Source organism: Nyctereutes procyonoides, unplaced genomic scaffold (assembly GCF_905146905.1).
Source record: "Nyctereutes procyonoides isolate TBG_1078 unplaced genomic scaffold, NYPRO_anot_genome, whole genome shotgun sequence".
In the NCBI taxonomy this organism is placed as follows: domain Eukaryota; kingdom Metazoa; phylum Chordata; class Mammalia; order Carnivora; family Canidae; genus Nyctereutes; species Nyctereutes procyonoides.
In genome coordinates this window covers 7,050,938-7,062,696 of record NW_026575155.1, presented here as the reverse complement: position 1 = coordinate 7,062,696, position 11,759 = coordinate 7,050,938, and the positions used below count along the sequence as shown (strand labels likewise).

At 43.1% G+C, this 11,759-nt stretch overlaps 1 pseudogene; it reads right to left on the bottom strand.

Annotated features, from left to right (window-relative positions):
- Positions 1–10,211: 10,211 nt before the first annotated feature.
- LOC129502013 (mRNA turnover protein 4 homolog) lies at positions 10,212–10,907 on the bottom strand (annotated as a pseudogene).
- Positions 10,908–11,759: the final 852 nt, after the last annotated feature.

Here is an 11,759-nt window from a genome sequence, read left to right as displayed (position 1 = left end):
CAGTTAGGGTCCCTTGCCCTTATCAGTAAACAGTTGGGGTCCACCCTTCAGATCGTTCTTTAAATGCCCGAATCATAGATTATGGATGGTATTGAAATACGCAAAAAGAAAGGATGAGATGAAACAAGCAATCGAGCTTAGCTGTTAATTACAACTAAACAATATTATCGATCGTCATAAAATGGGTATTTGTAGAGAACAAGGCACTTGGGTTTTTGCCTTATAAACAACTTTGGGGTTTGGTTTTTTTATTTTTTTTATTTTTTAAAGGATTTTATTTATTCATGAGAGACACACAGAGAGAGAGGCCGAGACACAGGCAGAAGGAGAAGCAGGCTCCATGCAGGGAGCCCCATGTGGGACTCGATCCCGGGACTCCACGATCATGCTCTGGGCTGAAGGCAGGCGCTAAACCTAAACCGCTGAGCCACTCAGGGATCCCCGAGGTATAATTTATATATCGTGAGATTCACTCATTTTAAGTGAAAAATGATGTTTGGTGAATAATGATGTTAGGCCTCATTATTTTTATTTATTTTTAGAAATTGACAGCACCTGTAGGGGGGAGGGGCAGACATCCAGGAACAGAGGCTCTCAAGCAGGCCCACCCTCAGTACAGATCCCGGGGACAGGCTCCATGGAAGGATCCCTGAAATCTTGACCTGAGCAGAAATCAAGAGTTAGGTGCTTAACCCCCTCAGCCACCCAGGGGCCCCAGGCCTCATAATTTTTTTTTTTAAACATTGGCTTATTACTTTGCTATTTAACAAATTTTAGGTTTAATTCTGAGTTTGCCGGTGCCTTAACAATATGATAGAAGGAAGACTATCCTATGAGAATATGTGGGTCGAATGGAAAAAGGAAATTCCTGGTTGCACTTAGTAAATTGTACATATTTTAAAAGATTTTCCAACAACTTTCTGGCTGATGGTTTTAATTGAAATTTCCATTTCCTGCTGTCCAAAAGTTGCTTTTGCAAACTACTGGGAATAGTTTGCACTTTGTGTTTAGAACGTGGGCCCCAAAGAGTTCATGGATGGGAATTTTCCATTTGAAATACTTAAAAATATGTTGGCAGCCCCTCCCCCTTCTTTAATGGCAAGGTAGAGTTTTTTACAGACACACACAGCACTTTTGGCAACAAAAATCACATCCATATGGAAATAATCCGGATGTATTTTAGAATGGAAGAGTTCTATGTAGTGTATGCCTATATCATTTCTTTTTGCTCATAATAAGCAGTTTTAAAGGAGTTTATGCTTCATTTTTTTCTTTTTAAGATTTTATTTATTCATAAGAGACACACAGAGAGAGGCAGAGACATAGGCAGAGGGAGAAGCAGACTCCCTGCGGGGAGCCTGATGTGGGCCTGGATCCCAGGACCCCGGGATCATGACCTGAGCCAAAGGCAGACACTCAACCACTGAGCCACTCAGGTGCCCCTTGAAGTTTAACTTTTATTTCTTCAGATCTTCAGCCACATTTTCTCTACAGCTTCTAATAGCATTTCTGACAAAGGGATATGCTTAGTTCATCATCACATAGTTGCAAGCAGAACAAATACTTCCCTAGTACATGCAACTTTTGGTTTTTGGGTGTTAAATGAAAACACTGAAGGCAGCTTCTAACCATTGTCATCAATTGTGAAATTTTTAAAACATGGGAGTGAATAGATGTCACATGAGACTTAAATGCACTCTTCCAGTACTTGTAGAGGTTTGTTCTATGGTCTCCCTTAGGTAAGCTGCTTAGGACAAGATGAGTGGCCAATAACAATTAGGGTAAAAACATTTTTCAAATAGTCTGTGATGATTTTTTTTTTTACTCTTTTAAGGATTTGATCAGATTGTCATTGTTTTTATAACATTATGTGGCAAGAAAAAAAATTCATACCAGCAATGGAATGAGCATTTCTGATGTTATCTTACTCACTTATGTTAACAGTAGTATCTTTAATTCCCAGTTTGTAGGGATCATTCTGCAGCATTAGTTTAAGTTAGTTAAAACTAGCAAATGTAATCAATCTGTACACACAATCAGGCTAACTAAACAGCCAGACATAGTCACAAACTTCAAAAGTGGATACCATCACTGCACATTTCCACTTTGTGGAACTCCCACCCTGTTTTCAGGTATGTTGGACGTCACTGAATGTGGCATATGGCTCTCTGATATTTGGTCTAAGTGAAAGTGCTAGTGCTAGACAACATATCAAATATTGGTAAGATTTAACTTATTTGACAAGGCAAATAGAATTTCCTTACACCCCAGTAGGCCCTTTATTCCAACACAAACCCCAGAGTGGGTGTACTCCAGTTTAGGAACTGCTGCTCTAGGACCTTCCAGAAGAATGGATTTACTTTGGCTGGAGAAGTTGGTATAGCAACCTCGCTGAGCAGTGACTGGCTGCGTAACAGTGGAACAAACATTTAGGATGTACAAACGTTAGCTCCAGGATGGACAGGGAGGAATCTGAGTAGCCCTGCTCTGGAATCTTCAGAAGTGCCTTTCTCCTTAATGTTTTATTCCTTTTCTTATCCCAGCAGGCAGACAGTTACATTAAACACACACACACACACATACACACAACACTGGAACATTCAACTAGTTTGGTTGTGAGGGGTTGGATTTCAACAGGCAACCTGGAGCAGGGGGTGTTTAAGTGGAGACTAAGTGGATAAGTAGGAGGCAGAGAAAGAACAGGGAAGTGTTCCAGCAAAGGGAATGTCATATTTGAAGACTTGTGTTCAGGGTGGCTTGAGGTAAGAGTTAAATAGACTGCCTGCACAGTGACTGCATCCAGGGAGAGAAAGACACCTATCCCTTTGTATGTGATGCCATGAAGGACAGCCTTGCCCTTCCCAGCTGGTAACTATGTACCCCTGAAACAGAGTTGGAGTTAGTGGTTAACACGATGAGCTCTGGGGCTCACTTGCCTTGGGTTGGTCTCCTCACTCCGTCGCTCTGGGACCCTGAGCAAGTTATTTCATCTTGTTTTCTTTTTTTTTTTTAAATTTTTTTTTTTATGATAGTCACAGAGAGAGAGAGAGAGGCAGAGACACAGGCAGAGGGAGAAGCAGGCTCCATGCACCAGGAGCCTGATGTGGGATTCGATCCCGGGTCTCCAGGATCGGGCCCTGGGCCAAAGGCAGGCGCCAAACCGCTGCGCCACCCAGGGATCCCCTCATCTTGTTTTCGTATGGGGACCATAAACGTTGGTATGTCATAGAGGTGACATGAGGATTGAGGTAATTTTTTTTTTTTGAGGATTGAGGTAATTAATGCATGTAGAGTCTAGTCCAGTGTCTGGCATATGGTGCTCAATAAATATTACTATTTCCCTGCCCCACCCCCGACCATTGTGGTTGTTGTTCTTTCTGCTTCATAAAAGCTCAGGGGAAGATCTAGTTCTGCCAGAGAAAACTGGAAGGATCACATGGCCCCAACAAGCAAAATTTCATTCCCTGACTTCAACTGGGCTGAAGTTTAAAACCTTCTGTACTCACTATAAATCTCTGCCCTACCACCCGTCATCCTCAACAAATGTTCTTCCTCCCATTCCTTTCTTTCTCGGAAAATGAAAGCAGTCAACGAATCAGACTTCAGCTTGCTACCACCCAAATCTCAAAATCCCTTGGACCTGCAACCCTTCTTTCTTTCCTTCTATTGCTGAGAACCCATTCTTCCTTTGGTCAAACAATAATCTACCCATCTGGATCTGTAAGCAACTCCCCTTTAGGGATGGCTTTCCAGTGATTCTTTTTCCCTTCCCCCATGACTTGATCTTCTCTCTTTGATCCCTTCTTACCAACAATGAAACACACTCAAGTCTCTCCCATCTTAAAAAGGCACGTCCTTCACTCTCTCCGGAAGCTAACCTTTGTCCTACCACTCATAGCCAGATTTAGCTACATTCATCCATACCTATCTGCGTTTTTCACTGCCTGGGTATTCTGAGTCTGGCTTTGTGCCCCTACCATTGTGCTTGCCCCATTCTCACCAAGACACCAGCTAATTGCTAGTATTCAAACCGATTAGACTCTGTAGCCTTTGTCATACTTGACTTCTCAAAAGCATTTAGTAAATCTCATTCCTTGTTCCCCAAGATTTCTCCCCCCACCACCAAAGATTTTCTTTATTTATTTGAGAGAGGAGAGAGAGAGAGAGAGAGAGAGAGAGAGAGAAAATATGACCTGGAGGGAGAGGGAGAGGGAGTGGGAGCAAGGAAGCGGACTCCATGCACTGGATGCAGGGCTCGATCCCATGACCATGAGATCATGACATGAGGTGAAACCAACAGTTGGCTGCTTAACCGACTGAGCCACCCAGCTACCCCCTACCCCACCCTGTTCTCTTCTTTGGGTCTCATGATTTCTATCATTGGCCTTTCCTTCTACTTCTCTGGGCTTTCTTCTCAATCTCCATTGCAAACCCACTCCACTGCTCGGCACTTAAATGTTAGTGTCACTCACTGCTTTGTCTTAGCCCCCTTTCTTCTCATGTTAAGTGATATCCCCTCATGATCTCCTTGCCTATATGAGTTCATTAGCTGTCATTTATGCTGACGGCTCCCCAAATTGTCTTTGGTCTAGATCTGGCTTCTGATAGCCAGAGTTTACATCTATCAATGTCCTGGATGTAGTCTCTGTTATTTTGCTCCCCATATGAGAAGTCCACTTCGAAGTCCAAATCCTTATGTGTGAACTTTCAGTCCCGACTACAAGCAATTCCAAAGCTTTGCCTGGCAGGTGTCACTTGCCCTCCCCACACTAGACTTGGTGCACAGCTGTTGGTTCACAGCCCTCCTCCCCCGGAGCTTTCTGGGTCTGCTCTGAAACTGGGTCCCAGTACACCGATGGCAGGGAGAAACCCAAGAAAGAGGCAGACCACTCCAGACTGGTAGGTGGAAGTTTTCATAAACAAAGAGAATGTATACCTGATGCTTGGCTCTGGCAGTAGCAGGACAAATGGATCCCCACACCTGCCCTAACACCAAATCTTGAAAGTTGATAAAAGACACACACACACACACACACACACACACACACACACACACACACACACGATGCAGGTGTTCTTGACACTGTATCACCATCTCAAGGCTGTGTCTTGGGATCAGCCTCTGGGCAAGCACACCCACACTCCGAAAACAGGCGAGGTGGGGAGGAGGAGCCTCTGAGTGTTGGGGTCCAGCTCACAGGTCAGTCGGTGGTCATAGCAGGCCAGTTTTCTAGAGGGTGTTGTAGACCAAAAGTCCAGGCACCCCAGAACAGCCATGCTCATAGGCATATGTGCCTTCCCCACATCCCCAGGCGGAGGCCCTAGCTGAGACTCTTTTCTGTACCTACCTTGATTTCCTGCCCTTCCACTCCTGACTCTTTCTCCCTTACCCCACCCTGCTTTTGTTCAGGAGCCTTGTTTAGGGGTCCTTGTCAGTGAGACAGTTCTCCCCATCTGTTTCACGTACTGGACTCCCCTGAGCAATTCTATGGAGGAGAAGGAACTGGAGAGCCCGAGCCTCTCTTGGTTGGCCTGGGGCAGTACATGAATAAAGACTTGCTTTTTATCTCCAGCTGGGCTCGTGTCCTAATGGACTACCTGGACATTCAGAGGGCCCTTTCCCTTTTTTTTTTTTAAAGATTTATTTTTATTTATTTATTTATGACAGACATAGAGAGAGGCAGAGACACAGGAGGAGGGAGAAGCAGGCCTCATGCAGGGAGCCCAATGTGGGACTCGATCCCGGGACTCCAGGATCATGCCCTGGGCCAAAGGATCCCCAAGAGGGCCCTTTCCATTTGAAAACCTGTCATCTTTCTTCAACTGAAGGAAATGGGAGTTTGTGAACTTTAGGGACCTGTGAGTTTATAGCTTTTATCAAGTTTAGAAAATTCTTTACCATTATTTCTTCAAGTACTTTTTTTCCTGCCCTAACTCAGTACGTTTTTCCATCTCAATCATTGTGTTTTTCTTTTTCTTTTTTCCCCCCAAAGATTTTTATTTATTCATGAGAGACACACAGAGAGAAGCAGATACATAGGCAGGGGAGAAGCAGGCTCCCATCAGGGGTTCGATCCCAGGACCCCAGGATCACGACCTGAGCCAAAGGTAGATGCTCAACCACTGAGCCACCCAGGTGCCCCTCAGACATTGTGTTTTTCATCTTTAGACTTTTGATTTGGGTTCCCCCCCCAAATATGTCTTTCATGTCCCTCCTTAACGCTTTTCTCTACCTTCTTGAACATATGAAATACGTTTAAAATTTTTTTTGAAATATGGTTTTAATAACTTTTAATATCCTAATTTGCTAATTCTATTTATTGTTTGTATTGATTTATTTTCCTTCTCATTATGGGTTGTATTTTCCTGCCTCTTTGTATGCCTGGTAATTTTTGATTGCATGACAGACAATGTAAATTTTTCATTTTTGAGTGCTAGAAATTTCTGTATTTTTATAAATATGCCTGAGTTTTGTTCTGGGATGCAGTTTGGTCACCAGAAAATAGTTTTGTCCTTTTGAGGCTTGCTTTTGTTAGATGGTGCTAGAGAAAAGTTTAATGTGGGGTGAAATTTGCCCTGCTGATATACTCCTGAGTACTCTTCCCGATGCCCATTGAATTATGAGGTTTTCCACACTGGCTGGTGAACTGTTCCCAGCCTGTATGAGCCCTAAGAATTGGTCCCTTTGTTTTTTGGGGGAGTGGTTTTTTTCCTTAGCTTCAAGTTTCTTCCTGACACTTGCTCTGATCAGTACTTAGCCAGATATTTCAGGGAGACCCTTTGCAGACCTCCAGAGCTTTCTTTCTCTGTGCAGCATTCTCTTCTCCCTGTCAGATTTAACTGCCTCAGCTTTCTGGGGCTCCTAGTTCCATATCCTCAATTCACAGGGCTCTGGGTTCCTCCTCTCTGTGCTGAGGGCTGGAAATTATCTCCAGGAAGTCAGTTTATGCAATTACAGAGCTTATCTCATTTGTTTTTCTTCTCTCAGGGAGTATTGTCCTGAAATACCTATTTTCTAATATGTATCTAAAATATTTTTTGTCTTTTTGTTTATTGGTAGTTTCAGGCAGCAGAGTAAATCTGGTCTGCATTACTCCATCATCATAGCCAGAAGCAGAAGCCCCCAAATTGTACCGTTTTGTTTTGTTTTAGATACTTTTTCCTCTCCATTTTTTCTGCTTTTTCCTCATTAGTAAAAGTTGTACTTCGTGGATTCACCCTTGATATCTCTTTTCTGTTCTCTGTAGTTTTTATCTCTTTGTACTTTCACTCTTGGTTCTGAAGGATTTACTTGATTTCTAATGAAATTTTTATTTCTGCAATTTATGTGTTTAATTTTCAAAAGCACTTTCTCATTATTTTTTAAAAAAAATAGAAAAGATTTTATCTATTTATTTGAGAGAGAGAGAGAGAGAGAGAGAGAGAGAGAGAGAGAGAGAGAGAGATCACAGAGACAGAGGGACTGAGCAAGGAGCCCGACTTGGGGCTTGATCCCAGGAACCTGAGATCATGAGCTGAGCTGAAGGCAGATTCTTAACCAACTAAACCACCCAGGGGCCTCCTTTATTGTTCTTCTTTCAAAAAAAAAAAAAAATAGCATCCTGTCTTTGTTTTATGGATGCTCTAACATGTCAAACCTTTTAGAATTTGTTTTTTTCTGACATTCTCATCTTTCCAACATTCTTTTTCTTCAAGAGGCAATTTGTTCTGTTTGCTTATTTTTGTCTTTCCCCCTTATGTTGCTAGTTTTTCTCATTGTCTGGTAATCTTTTACTGTCCATTTATATTGAAAAGGCCAAAGGCTGTTTTCTTGGGCACCATAACTGATGGTGTCTTATTTATAAGATAAGTTGTCATGTGTTAGAGGCAAATAAGAGTTTATGAACCCACAAAAGAAGAGTCTTCTCAGAACAACTGCTGAGACCACAGAATTGTGAGCTTGAGGTAAAAGGGAAGCAGTGGTGAGCCATGTGTACCCATCTGTTTCTTACCTCATTTTGATCATTTACAAAGCTTATTTGCTGCTTCAGGAATGAACCCAAATAATCTCCATCCTAAGCAGTGACCCAGTCCTCATTTTTCAATTTTTGGACCTGGACCAGACTTTATCATTTGGCTTTCCATATACTAATGCTACAGGTGACCAATCCATGGCACCTGGCATCCCCTTTACTTGTCTGGGTCCAGCAGCTTGCTTTTTTTTTTTTTTTTTTGTGGCCAGCACCTGTACCTTTTTTGGATGTGGGCCAGAAGTTCTTAGGAATGAGATGTGGAGGTATAAATACCCCAGCTGCCTATACTGGCCAGCATATTTCATTTTTAAAATATTTATTTATTTATTTATTTATTTATTTATTTATTTATTTATTTATTTAGAGGGTGTGCACATGTGTAAGTGGGGGGAGGGGGTAGAGGGAGAGGGAGAAAGAATCTCAAGCAGCCTCCGTGCTGAGTGTAGAGCCCAATGCAGGGCTCGATCTCACCACCCTGAGATCATGACCTGGGCTGAAATCAAGAAGCAGACGTTTAACTGACTGAGCCACCCAGGCACCCTTGGCCTGTATACTTCTGAGGAATGTGCTCTATACAATTTCCTTCTGCATCTCCATGGGGTTAAGATTTACCATGCACTTTGATAGCTGGCTTGTTGGAAGTCTTTCCTTCCATGTATCACTTCCCCTCTGCTTTGGTGTTGTCCTGCACCTCCCCAAAAAACCACATGCTCTCAGTTGTCATCTCAGGATCTTCTTGGCAGGGGAGAGGGGTCCCATTAAGACCAGTGATGATATGGATCAAAGGTTGACACCCTTCCCATAGCTTCTTACACCGAAAGCCCTACTCTTCTTCTCTCTCTAAAAATTCAGTAGAGAGATTGATAAAGAGGAGCAAATTCACACACCTGTGCTTCTCATACTGTGTTCGATCCCACTCTGGCAGGAAGAATTCAGACACCCAGCATGTGGCAGAGTTGTCTCTTACTCAGACTGTTAAACCACAGTGAACACAAATCTCCGAGACGAGTTGAAATGTAGGCTCCAGCTGTCACAAAGAATCTCTTCTCTGATATTGGGGTTTCTTATCTGTTTATATCTACCAAATAAGGTAATTTTCTGCTCCTGCAAGAACAGAAAGCCACAGGAATGCAAAAATCTGCAGATGTGGTACTCAATTAACAACTTAGGCACTTTTCAGGCAGTGATTCTCCGATGTTGGTGTGCATTAAGATCACCCGAGGGCTTGGAAAAACATTAAAATACAGTCCTCACCCATAGAGTCTCACATCCACTTGGTCTGAGTGGGCCCAGAGTTTGCATTTCTAGTAAGTTTCCAGGTGATTGTTACTGTCCAGGGAATATACTTTAAGAACAAGGAATCAATGTTTTTCTCCCCCCTAGCTTAGATGATCATAATTTACAGTCTGTTCCTTTCATGGAATCTTCTGATATGATCTGTGCAGTTTTCATGTAATTGTATTATAGCTAGTTGACTGTCAAGGTCTTTTATTGGTGATGAAAGCTATTTAGAGTTTTGTACTTATACAGTTATCCTTGGGCTAGCATATTCAACAGTAGCAGTTCTCTTAACCTAGTAAAATATTAATCAACTTCATCTAATTTTTAATTTATTTTATTTTATTTTATTTATTTTTTTGCTGTGGAATGGTTATAATATCCTCTCTGGGTTTCAGCAGTGGCTTTACTCTTGTCTTAGTGAAAGCATCCCACCTTCTCGTCATCTCTAAGACTCTTGGCCGTGGTTTAGGAGGGAGGAAGGGGGTAAGGGGGACGTGGGGTAGGGAGAGGAAAGAGAGAAAGAAAGGAGTAGGGAGGGCAGCCAGGGTTTGCATATTTCTGGGGAAATGCAAACCCTTGTTTCCAGTTGGAGGGTACAGAGGGCCAGGGGAGAGGAGAGCCCTGGCTCTGGTGGCAGCTCCACATCCCCAGACCTCATGAAGGAGCTAGTGCTGGAAGTTGGCCCCAGGTAAACAAAAGAGAATCCTGGGAATCCAAACAAAAGCACAAAGCTAAGGCCTTTTTTCTAGAAAAAGTCCTCTTTGTCATCCACAGGGAGCCACCCTGCAGTCTGCCCCTCTCACCCTCCCTTGTCTGAATTCACAGCAAAATAAATAGCTAGACAGCTTCTCTCCCAGTGAGGTTGGTGGTTTCACACATCCTGGCCTTGAGTGTCCATCAGCCATTGTCTTTCCCTTCTCATTCTTCTGCAGACTTAATCGTGCTCTTGGGCAAGTCATCTCCCATCTGTCTGCTGGAACCTTCTGGACTGTGCATCCCATGTGTTCTTGATGGTTACCTTGAATTCAGCCATCTCACACCCAAAAAGCTTCAGCATGCGAGCCTGCTTTGGGGTCAGCACATGCACACCTCCTGGTTGGACAGCAAGGTCACCACACCTCTCCTGAGAGCACATCTCTCTGCTGTGGCTCCATGGGGACTGGGGGGACTGCTCCAGGGGCCCCCAGTCCAGGCTCATGGTGAGTGTTACTTGGTTTCCAGCTCTAGTGAAGTCCATTTCCATGTGTTTCGTGAACCACCCATTCACTTCCTCCTTGGTTCGGTTGGTGGAGACTGACTTCACCCAACTTCTTGCTGACCTGATGCAGGTTGTCTTTGTAGTCGTTAGATGGGCTTCCACCCAAGGCCACCGTCATCACTTTGTTTTTGCCAAAGAACATCCAGCTGTGCTTCCAGGCATTCTAGATGTCTTTCAACTGGCTTTCTTCACATTGGCTACGGAGAAGATGAAAAGGTATTTTTGTACGTGTCCACACATTTCCGAAGCTCTTCTATCAGGTTCCGTTTCAGTTCTAAGCCTTTCTTGGCAGTTTTGGTTAAGGAAACTTTCTTGTTGTGCTCCGATTTGGGCACAGAACTGCAGGCAGATGCCATGGAAGGTGATCTGCCTCATTTAATTTAATTTAATTTAATTTAATTTAATTTAATTTGATTTAATCTTTTTTAAAAAATATTTTATTTTTAAATAATCTCTATACCCAATATGGGCCTCAGACTGACAACACCAAGATTAAATCATGTGCTCTACCAACTGAGCCAGCCATACACCCTCTAATTTAATTTAATTTTTGTGTTGCTTCCCCTTCCATTTTATTTTATTTATTTATTTTAAAGATTTTATTTATTTATTCATGAGAGACACAGAGGAGAGGCAGAGACACAGGCAGAGGGAGAAGCAGACTCTCTCTGGGGAGCCCGATGTGGGACTCCATCCCAGGACCCCAAGATCACAACCTGAACCAAAGGCAGATGCTCAACCAGTGAGCCACCCAAGTGTTCCCCTCTCTACATTTAATTTTAAACACAGATGAGCAATCTCATTCTTTTCAGTTGTAACAATTAGCACATCCAAATCATATTACAAATATAGTACAGATTCTGTCAAAAGTTATGAAGTGTCTCCTCTTTCAGGACACTTTTTACACACGTAAAGTGACAGGTCTTGAAAGAAAAGTTCTGCTCTCTTCCTTAATTTTGATGCATTTGCACCATATTTGCCAGAATCAAGAAGGTCTTCTGAGGAGTTTCTGGGAAATTCTCTGGGTACTGATGCCAGGAGAGGGTGGAGAGATGAAAAGGGAAAGATGTCAGCTGGGTGGCCAGCAGTCAGGAGCCAGGAGGGTCACCAGCAAAACCCAATTACACGGTAGAGACCTGGAGGGTCCAGGGTCTGGGCAGGTCAGAGAGGAGGAGTGGGAAAGCAGGGGCAAGGCAACTTGGAGAGGA